The 8,306-nt window shown below is 28.1% G+C and overlaps 1 long non-coding RNA gene and 1 other non-coding gene across 2 annotated transcripts in view; both read left to right on the top strand.

Moving 5' to 3' along the window:
* LOC124418699 overlaps positions 1-7,940 on the top strand; it is a 164,884-nt gene extending 156,944 nt beyond the window's left edge. The window contains exon 6 of the long non-coding RNA XR_006940163.1: positions 7,869-7,940. This is a non-coding gene — a long non-coding RNA (uncharacterized LOC124418699). The remainder of the gene's footprint in view (positions 1-7,868) is intronic.
* Positions 3,590-3,661, top strand: Trnap-agg. The gene has a single exon. It is a non-coding gene; the product is annotated as a tRNA-Pro (tRNA).
* Positions 7,941-8,306: the final 366 nt, after the last annotated feature.

Raw genomic sequence — 8,306 nt, 5'->3', positions numbered from 1 at the left:
GTTCTAGTTCAGTTCTAGTTCAGTTCTAGTTCAGTTCTAGTTCAGTTCTAGTTCAGTTCTAGTTCAGTTCTAGTTCAGTTCTAGTTCAGTTTTAGTTCTTGTTCAGTTCTATATCTATTGATGGACTAATCTATTGGAATTTCGGTAGGCTGATCTATTGAGAGAAACATGTGGGAAGTGGCTCTAAAAGTTTCGTCAGAGTTAGAGATCATTGCATTCAAATGATGTGGATTTTCTAACTACTTTGCATAGATTAATGAACTTACATTATTCATTCATGACCTATCATAAGCAACAAGTTAAAATATCTATAAAAACAATTTTATTTCTAATAAAAAAAAAACATAATTAGTGTAGTTTCCGCTTATACCAACTAATGGCCCTTAAATCCCTATTGCCACATAAAAAAGCTTGCTACATGGAAGCATATGTAAAAAAAAAACTACTAAAACTCTGTAATGTCATGTTAATCTTCACTTAGTGTTTGTTACCACCAACTTGTTACAACAATTTCAACAACTCTAACTATTTCTCATGGTGTTTGTTGCCTTCTTTCCTTCAACCTTTTGTGGTTTTAGTTGTTACTTTATGTTGCAGATTTTTTTTTGCTCGTGCTACATAAAATGACATTAACATTTTGTTGCCCTTTTTTTGTTTGCTACCAACTGCAACTCTACCTATTCAGGGGTGATGCACTCTCTCTAAAAGTCCCACTCTTAACATTTGCGGTTTAACTTTATCTAAGTTCACAAATTAAAAAATTAAACTAAAACTTTAATTTGCCATATGGAGAACGAAGAAGAATTAAAAACATAAAACTTTAGCTTAATTTAACTTGTCAGTTTTGGAACATGTTGCAACATGAAATTTTAAGTTCATTGTATAATGGGTTAGAGAATGTTAATTATGGCAGAAAGTTTTGTGTTGTTGTTGCTTTAAATGTTGTTAAGAGAAATTTAGACAAAAGTTTTTGGAGACATTTTTCAAAATAATTTCATTTAATTGTGTTTTTTTGTCTTTTTTGCTTTTAACAGATATTTTTTAGAAAAAAGTTAAATAAATATATGGGTTAATGTTCATTTTAGTTTTTATACTCTTAATGAGTTGACAAAGTTTACATTATTTCTAATATTGTTACTATAGTTTGATAATTGTGTCATTTAGATTATGAAGAATATAGACAATGTTCTTTCTTTTTGTGCAATTATTTGCAATTTTAAAATAAAATTTTATTTTAATAAAACTTAAGGGTGATTTCGTAATACGATGGAAAAATCCTGCACGATTTCAAAAAGAAATTCCGTTGCTCTTGATTTCGACTAAAAAAGAATGTAAAACAATCTGGTAAAATACACAAAGTCAAAGAGAATTCTAGAGTTTTTAATTCGTTTAAGAATACAATCAGAAATTGTACATGAAATTAAAAAAATCCAGTTACTTTTCAACTCTGGCTGAATTAATTAGCAGCTGTTGGAAATTCGGGTTTCGGTCCTACTTATAACAAAAAGGATTCTCTAAATTAACTAAAAAATAATGGGAAAAATTGACTTTTTGGAAGAATAAACAATCTGATGAATATTTTTTAAATCTGATACACATTTTGTACAGAAAGTTTCTCACAATTTAGTGAACATTTTCTTTACAAAATTTCTCATAATCTGATGAATATTTTCTATAGAAAATTTCTCAGAATCCGAGTTATATTTTCTATAGAAAATTTCTCAGAATCTGAGTAACATTTTCTATAGAAAATTTCTCAGAATCTGAGTAACATTTTCTATAGAAAATTTCTCAGAATCTGAGTAACATTTTCTATAGAAAATTTCTCAGAATCTGAGTAACATTTTCTATAGAAAATTTCTCAGAATCTGAGTAACATTTTCTATAGAAAATTTCTCAGTAACATTTTCTATAGAAAATTTCTCAGAATCTGAGTAACATTTTCTATAGAAAATTTCTCAGAATCTGAGTAACATTTTCTATAGAAAATTTCTCAGAATCTGAGTTACATTTTTTATAGAAAATTTCTCAGAATCTGAGTTACATTTTTTATAGAAAATTTCTCACAATCTATGTAACATTTTCTATAGAAAATTTCTCACAATCTGAGTAACATTTTCTATAGAAAATTTCTCAGAATCCGACTAACATTTTCTACAGAAAATTTCTCACAATCTGAGTAACATTTTCTATAAAATATTTCTCAGAATCTGAGGCACATTTTCTATAGAAAATTTCTCACAATTTGAGTAACATTTTCTACAGAAAATTTCTCACAATCTGAGTAACATCTTCTATAGAAAATTTCTCACAATCTGAGTAACATTTTCTATAGAAAATTTCTCGGAATCTGATTAACATTTTCTATAGAAAATTTCTCGGAATCTGAGTAACATTTTCTATAGAAAATTTCTCGGAATCTGAGTAACATTTTCTATAGAAAATTTCTCGGAATCTGAGTAACATTTTCTATAGAAAATTTCTCGGAATCTGAGTAACATTTTCTATAGAAAATTTCTCGGAATCTGAGTAACATTTTCTATAGAAAATTTCTCGGAATCTGAGTAACATTTTCTATAGAAAATTTCTCGGAATCTGAGTAACATTTTCTATAGAAAATTTCTCCGAATCTGAGTAACATTTTCTATAGAAAATTTCTCCGAATCTGAGTAACATTTTCTATAAAAAAATTTCTTCGAATCTGAGTAACATTTTCTATAGAAAATTTCTCGGAATCTGAGTAACATTTTCTATAGAAAATTTCTCGGAATCTGAGTAACATTTTCTATAGAAAATTTCTCGGAATCTGAGTAACATTTTCTATAGAAAATTTCTCGGAATCTGAGTAACATTTTCTATAGAAAATTTCTCGGAATCTGAGTAACATTTTCTATAGAAAATTTCTCGGAATCTGAGTAACATTTTCTATAGAAAATTTTTCGAAATCTGAGTAACATTTTCTATAGAAAATTTCTCGGAATCTGAGTAACATTTTCTATAGAAAAATTCTCAAAATCTGAGTAACATTTTCTATAAAGAATTGTTCACAAATATTTTTGATTATTTTGAACTGATCAAATTTTTTAATATTTTTAATTATTTTGGAATTGACGTGAGTTCAAATTTTTTTGATCTCCTGTAGGAAACTCAGATCCTTTTCAAAAAAATATTTTTTATCTCCTTTTTATTACATGAATAGGCACTATTTGAGGTTTATTCCTAGAGAAACGTGATTTGGCAATTTTTTGGAAATTTAACCCATATCTTAACTATTTATGAACATTATTTAAAAATCTAAATGTGTGCGGGGAATACACACTCTTCTAAAATATACATTTCATTTCTTAATTTCAAACACCAAACTCTTTATTTTTCTGTAATAAATTCATTTGTTATCATTAAGTTTAATGATACAAAAACAAATCCCACACAAACTCTTACATATCAAAATAAAAAATGTATTTTTAGATTCCAAGAAAGAAAGAAGAACACAAAAAGAAACTGGAAAAAAGAAATCATTTCAAAACAAATGCACATGAGCACAGCTAACAGCAAGATAAAACATGTTTTGTGTTTATTACTAACAACTGGCTCGTTGGTCTAGGGGTATGATTTCCGCTTAGGGTGCGGGAGGTCCCGGGTTCAAATCCCGGACGAGCCCAAGTGAATTTTTTTTTATTTTAAATTTATATATTTTTAAAATATTTAATAAATATATTTTTTCTAAAATTTATTACAATGTTTAACAGGCAATTTTCCATTTATAAAACACTAATAACTTGTCGACGTGCCATGAAATGTTAATGAAAAATTGATTTAATTTAGTTCGTACGTTAAGTGCTGCAGCTGCTGCCAAAAGCAAGCGGCTAAATAATGAACCGTCATCAGACTAGTCCGTCCTTCTACATACATATGTATATAGGAAATATTTATGCAAGAGTGTAAGTGAATTAATTACTTGGTATCTCCGATGCATAGTGATTTTTTTGGCGCCTCATAATGAAAATTACATTTTATGTTTTGCCTCTTTCTATACATTCTTACAACATGAGCAAAAAACAACAACAGCAAAAAAATAATAATAAAATTCAGCTTATTATGCATAATTTAATAATTTTTAAACGAGTGCCACACATACAATAAATTTCATTTTAAACTCTATGCATGTGTGTGTATGTGCAAGTACATATAAAAATATATTGCAACCTTTTTATGTGGAGTCCTTTTATTCATACCATAAAGTAAAGCTTTATACCTTTATGCTCGTAACTTTATAAATTTTGAACGTGGCCAAACGTTGTTGTACATGTTTGTCGTTGGTAGACAGGGAGACGAGGGCAATTTGTGACCATCTATATACTATATAGAAGTATTGGACTGTGTGATTGGAGTCTAGTTGTAAAAAAAATTAAAAACATTAAATGGGCTGCCCATTGTTGTGCATTGTTTTTGTCGGTTTTTAAAAGTCTAATTGTTTGAGTTCAAATAAGGTTTTTTGTTTTAAATGTTAAAAGAGTTGCCTGGTTTTCAATCACATTAAGAGGGATAGTAAATGTCTTTCAGAATCCAAAAATTGTGTATAGAAAATGTTACTCAGATTGTAAGAAATTTTCTAAAGAAAATGTTCATCAAATTCTGAGAAATTTTTTAAAGAAAAAAAGACATAAGATTCTGAGCAATTTTCTACAGAAAAAGTTCATCGGATTCTGAGAAATTTTCTATAGAAAAAGTTCATCAGAATCTGAAAAATTTTCTTTATCAATTGTTACCCAGATTCTGAGAAATTTCCTACAGAAAATGTTCATCAGATTCTTAAAAATTTCAGATTCTGAGAAATTTTCAATAGAAAATGTTACTCAGATTTAGAGAAATGTTCTATATAAAATGTTACTCAGATTGTGAGAAATTTTCTGTAAAAAATGTTACTCAGATTGTGAGAAATTTTCCGTAGAAAATGTTACTCAGATTGTGAGAAATTTTCTATAGAAAATGTTGCTTAGATTCTGAGAAATTTTCTATAGAAAATGTTACTCAGATTTTCTATAGAAAATGTTACTCAGATTGTGAGAAATTTCCTATAGAAAATGTTACTCAGATTGTGAGAAATTTTCTATAGAAAATGTTACTTTGATTGTGAGAAATTTTCAGTAGAAAATGTTACTCAGATTGTGAGAAATTTTCTATAGAAAATGTTACTCAGATTGTGAGAAATTTTCTATAGAAAATGTTACTCAGATTGTGAGAAATTTTCTATAGAAAATGTTACTCAGATTGTGAGAAATTTTCTATAGAAAATGTTACTCAGATTGTGAGAAATTTTCTATAGAAAATGTTACTCAGATTGTGAGAAATTTTCTATAGAAGATGTTACTCAGATTGTGAGAAATTTTCTGTAGAAAATGTTACTCAGATTGTGAGAAATTTTCTATAGAAAATGTGTCACAGATTCTGAGAAATATTTTATAGAAAATGTTACTCAGATTGTGAGAAATTTTCTATAGAAAATGTTAGTCGGATTCTGAGAAATTTTCTATAGAAAATGTTATTCAGATTGTGAGAAATTTTCTATAGTAAATGTTACTCAGATTTTACTCTGAAAACTTCCAAATTTAACATATTTGGCAATACTTTCCTGTTTTGTTATTTAAAAATATATTTATATGATTATTGTTAATGTTAAACATACAAACACCCATTAGATAACATTACCACCGACAACGTGTTGCAAGACATAGTTTTTAAGCTAAAAACATTTTACAATACTTATGTACACACTCATATAGATATTGAAAAAAAGGAACATAAAAGCTGAGTGGCCAGGTTAAAATAACTTAAAAACGAACCCGACTGACTGACCAATTGACATCAAATTTTTCCAACCATTTAACCGACCAATGTCACTGTCTACTTGGTCTTCTACTAGCAGTAGTGTTTATGTGCTGTGTTGTTGTATATGTATATATTATTGGTTTTTATTATTTTCAAAAATTTAACATGCATGTGGCAACGTAATCAATTTGGCGCCCAATAAAACATTCATAAGCCTTAAAGTACAAATGGCCTTTTTTCTGGTTACAGCAATGCTCCCTCTGCTGTAAATGCTGTCAACGTAGCTTTTGATATTGTTATTGTTATTTTTTGTTTTCGGTGAATTCCTCTTAAATACACATACATACATACTTAAACACACATTTTACAGTCTATAGTCCAGGCTTAAATGAAAATCCATTATCATTGGTATGTGGTGTACACGTAGAATATAGCCGAATATATGAGATGTAATATTAAAGGTATAACCAGCCCCACTAACACCTCCACCATTACCAGTACAACAAAACCATTGTCATTAAAAGGTGTGCAGTGTATAAGGTGGATGGAGTCATGAATATTTGGAAGTTTCAAGCGTAAGTCTAAATGTATGTTGCCTCAGTTTGGTGTTGCTTGAATGCCTGTTGAAATATTCAAACAGGAATAATGGTTTGTTAATGCCTTAAAGCTTTTGTATTAAGCGCTGCAAATTGCAAATTTTCGTATTCAATTTTAGTGGCATTTTAATGTTAATTCACCCTCCATATAAGCATGCATACACACATTCTCGCACACATTCACTTAAATATTTACTTAACTCAAATGTTTCATTATTGCCACAAACAACTAACAGAAAAAAGCTAAACCTGAAGTTGTTTTAAACAGACTTACAGACAGACAGCCAGAGTCAGTTGCATTGTGTAGGCAGCATCAGCTTATAATGAGGTTAGAATTTCAGGCATTAACAAATGTGAACTTTTAGCACAAGTGATTAAGATTGTTGGGCTGAGAAAATAGTTTTTGTTTGTTAAAGTCATGGAAACAACAAAAAAATAACATTTGAGGTCGATTTTAATGAACATTTTTACAAAATTGTTATGACTTTTTTTGACTAAAAGTAATTCTAAGCGTTTACACAAATTCTACAGAAAATTTCTCAGAATCTGATGAACATTTTCTATAGAAAATTTCTCAGAATCTGATGAACATTTTCTATAGAAAATTTCTCAGAATCTGATGAACATTTTCTATAGAAAATTTCTCAGAATCTGATGAACATTTTCTATAGAAAATTTCTCAGAATCTGATGAACATTTTCTATAGAAAATTTCTCAGAATCTGATGAACATTTTCTATAGAAAATTTCTCAGAATCTGATGAACATTTTCTATAGAAAATTTCTCAGAATCTGATGAACATTTTCTATAGAAATTTTCTCAGAATCTGATGAACATTTTCTATAGAAAATTTCTCAGAATCTGATGAACATTTTCTATAGAAAATTTCTCAGAATCTGAGTAATATTTTCTATAGAAAATTTCTCAGAATCTGAGTAATATTTTCTATTGAAAATTTCTCAGAATCTGAGTAATATTTTCTATAGAAAATTTCTCAGAATCTGAGTAATATTTTCTATAGAAAATTTCTCAAAATCTGTGGCACATTTTCTATAGAAAATTTCTCAGAATCTACAACACATTTTCTATAGAAAACTTCTCAGAATCTGAGACACATTTTCTATAGAAAATTTCTCAGGATCTGAGTAACATTTTCTATAGAAAATTTCTCAGAATCTCCAACACATTTTCTATAGAAAATTTCTCAGAATCTATGACACATTTTCTATAGAAAATTTTTCGGAATCGGACAAACATTTCCTGTAAAAAATTCTGAGAATCTGATGAATTTTTTCTATAGAAAATTTCTCAATTCTCAGAATTTGAAGAACATTTATGAAGAAAAAATTTTCAAATCTAAAAAGTTTAATATTTTTTATATTTCTCAAATAAATCATTTGTTACAATATTTATTTTTATTTATAATTATTTTTCTATTTCTAGTCATGCTGTCATCTACTCCTATCTCTCTTGAATGGTAAGTTTAATAATTTATTACCAAATTTTTTCGCAAAACTTCCTTGAGAAAAAAAAATTACTTTAATACTTTATTTTAATTAACTGTTGAATTCCCCCCTGATTCACATTAAATGAACATTTTATGTTTTACCACCCTCCCATACCACTATCCTCATCCATATCGTTTAAGAAACGTGATTTTTTTTCGCAACTTTAGAGCAAACACACGTCCCAGATAAATTTATGCATGTGTTCTGTTAAGTGACATTTTTAACATGAACATGGTACGAGTTACAAAAATTAAATAAAACGCAACGACAAAAATACTAAACAAACATTAAATTACCATTAACAATTTAATTTTAAAAATATATTTAGTTACAAAATACGCAAAAAACATTTATGCATTTTCCCCAAAACAAA

Source organism: Lucilia cuprina, chromosome 3, assembly GCF_022045245.1.
Source record: "Lucilia cuprina isolate Lc7/37 chromosome 3, ASM2204524v1, whole genome shotgun sequence".
NCBI classification, from domain to species: domain Eukaryota; kingdom Metazoa; phylum Arthropoda; class Insecta; order Diptera; family Calliphoridae; genus Lucilia; species Lucilia cuprina.
This window is presented reverse-complemented; position numbering and strand designations above follow the sequence as displayed.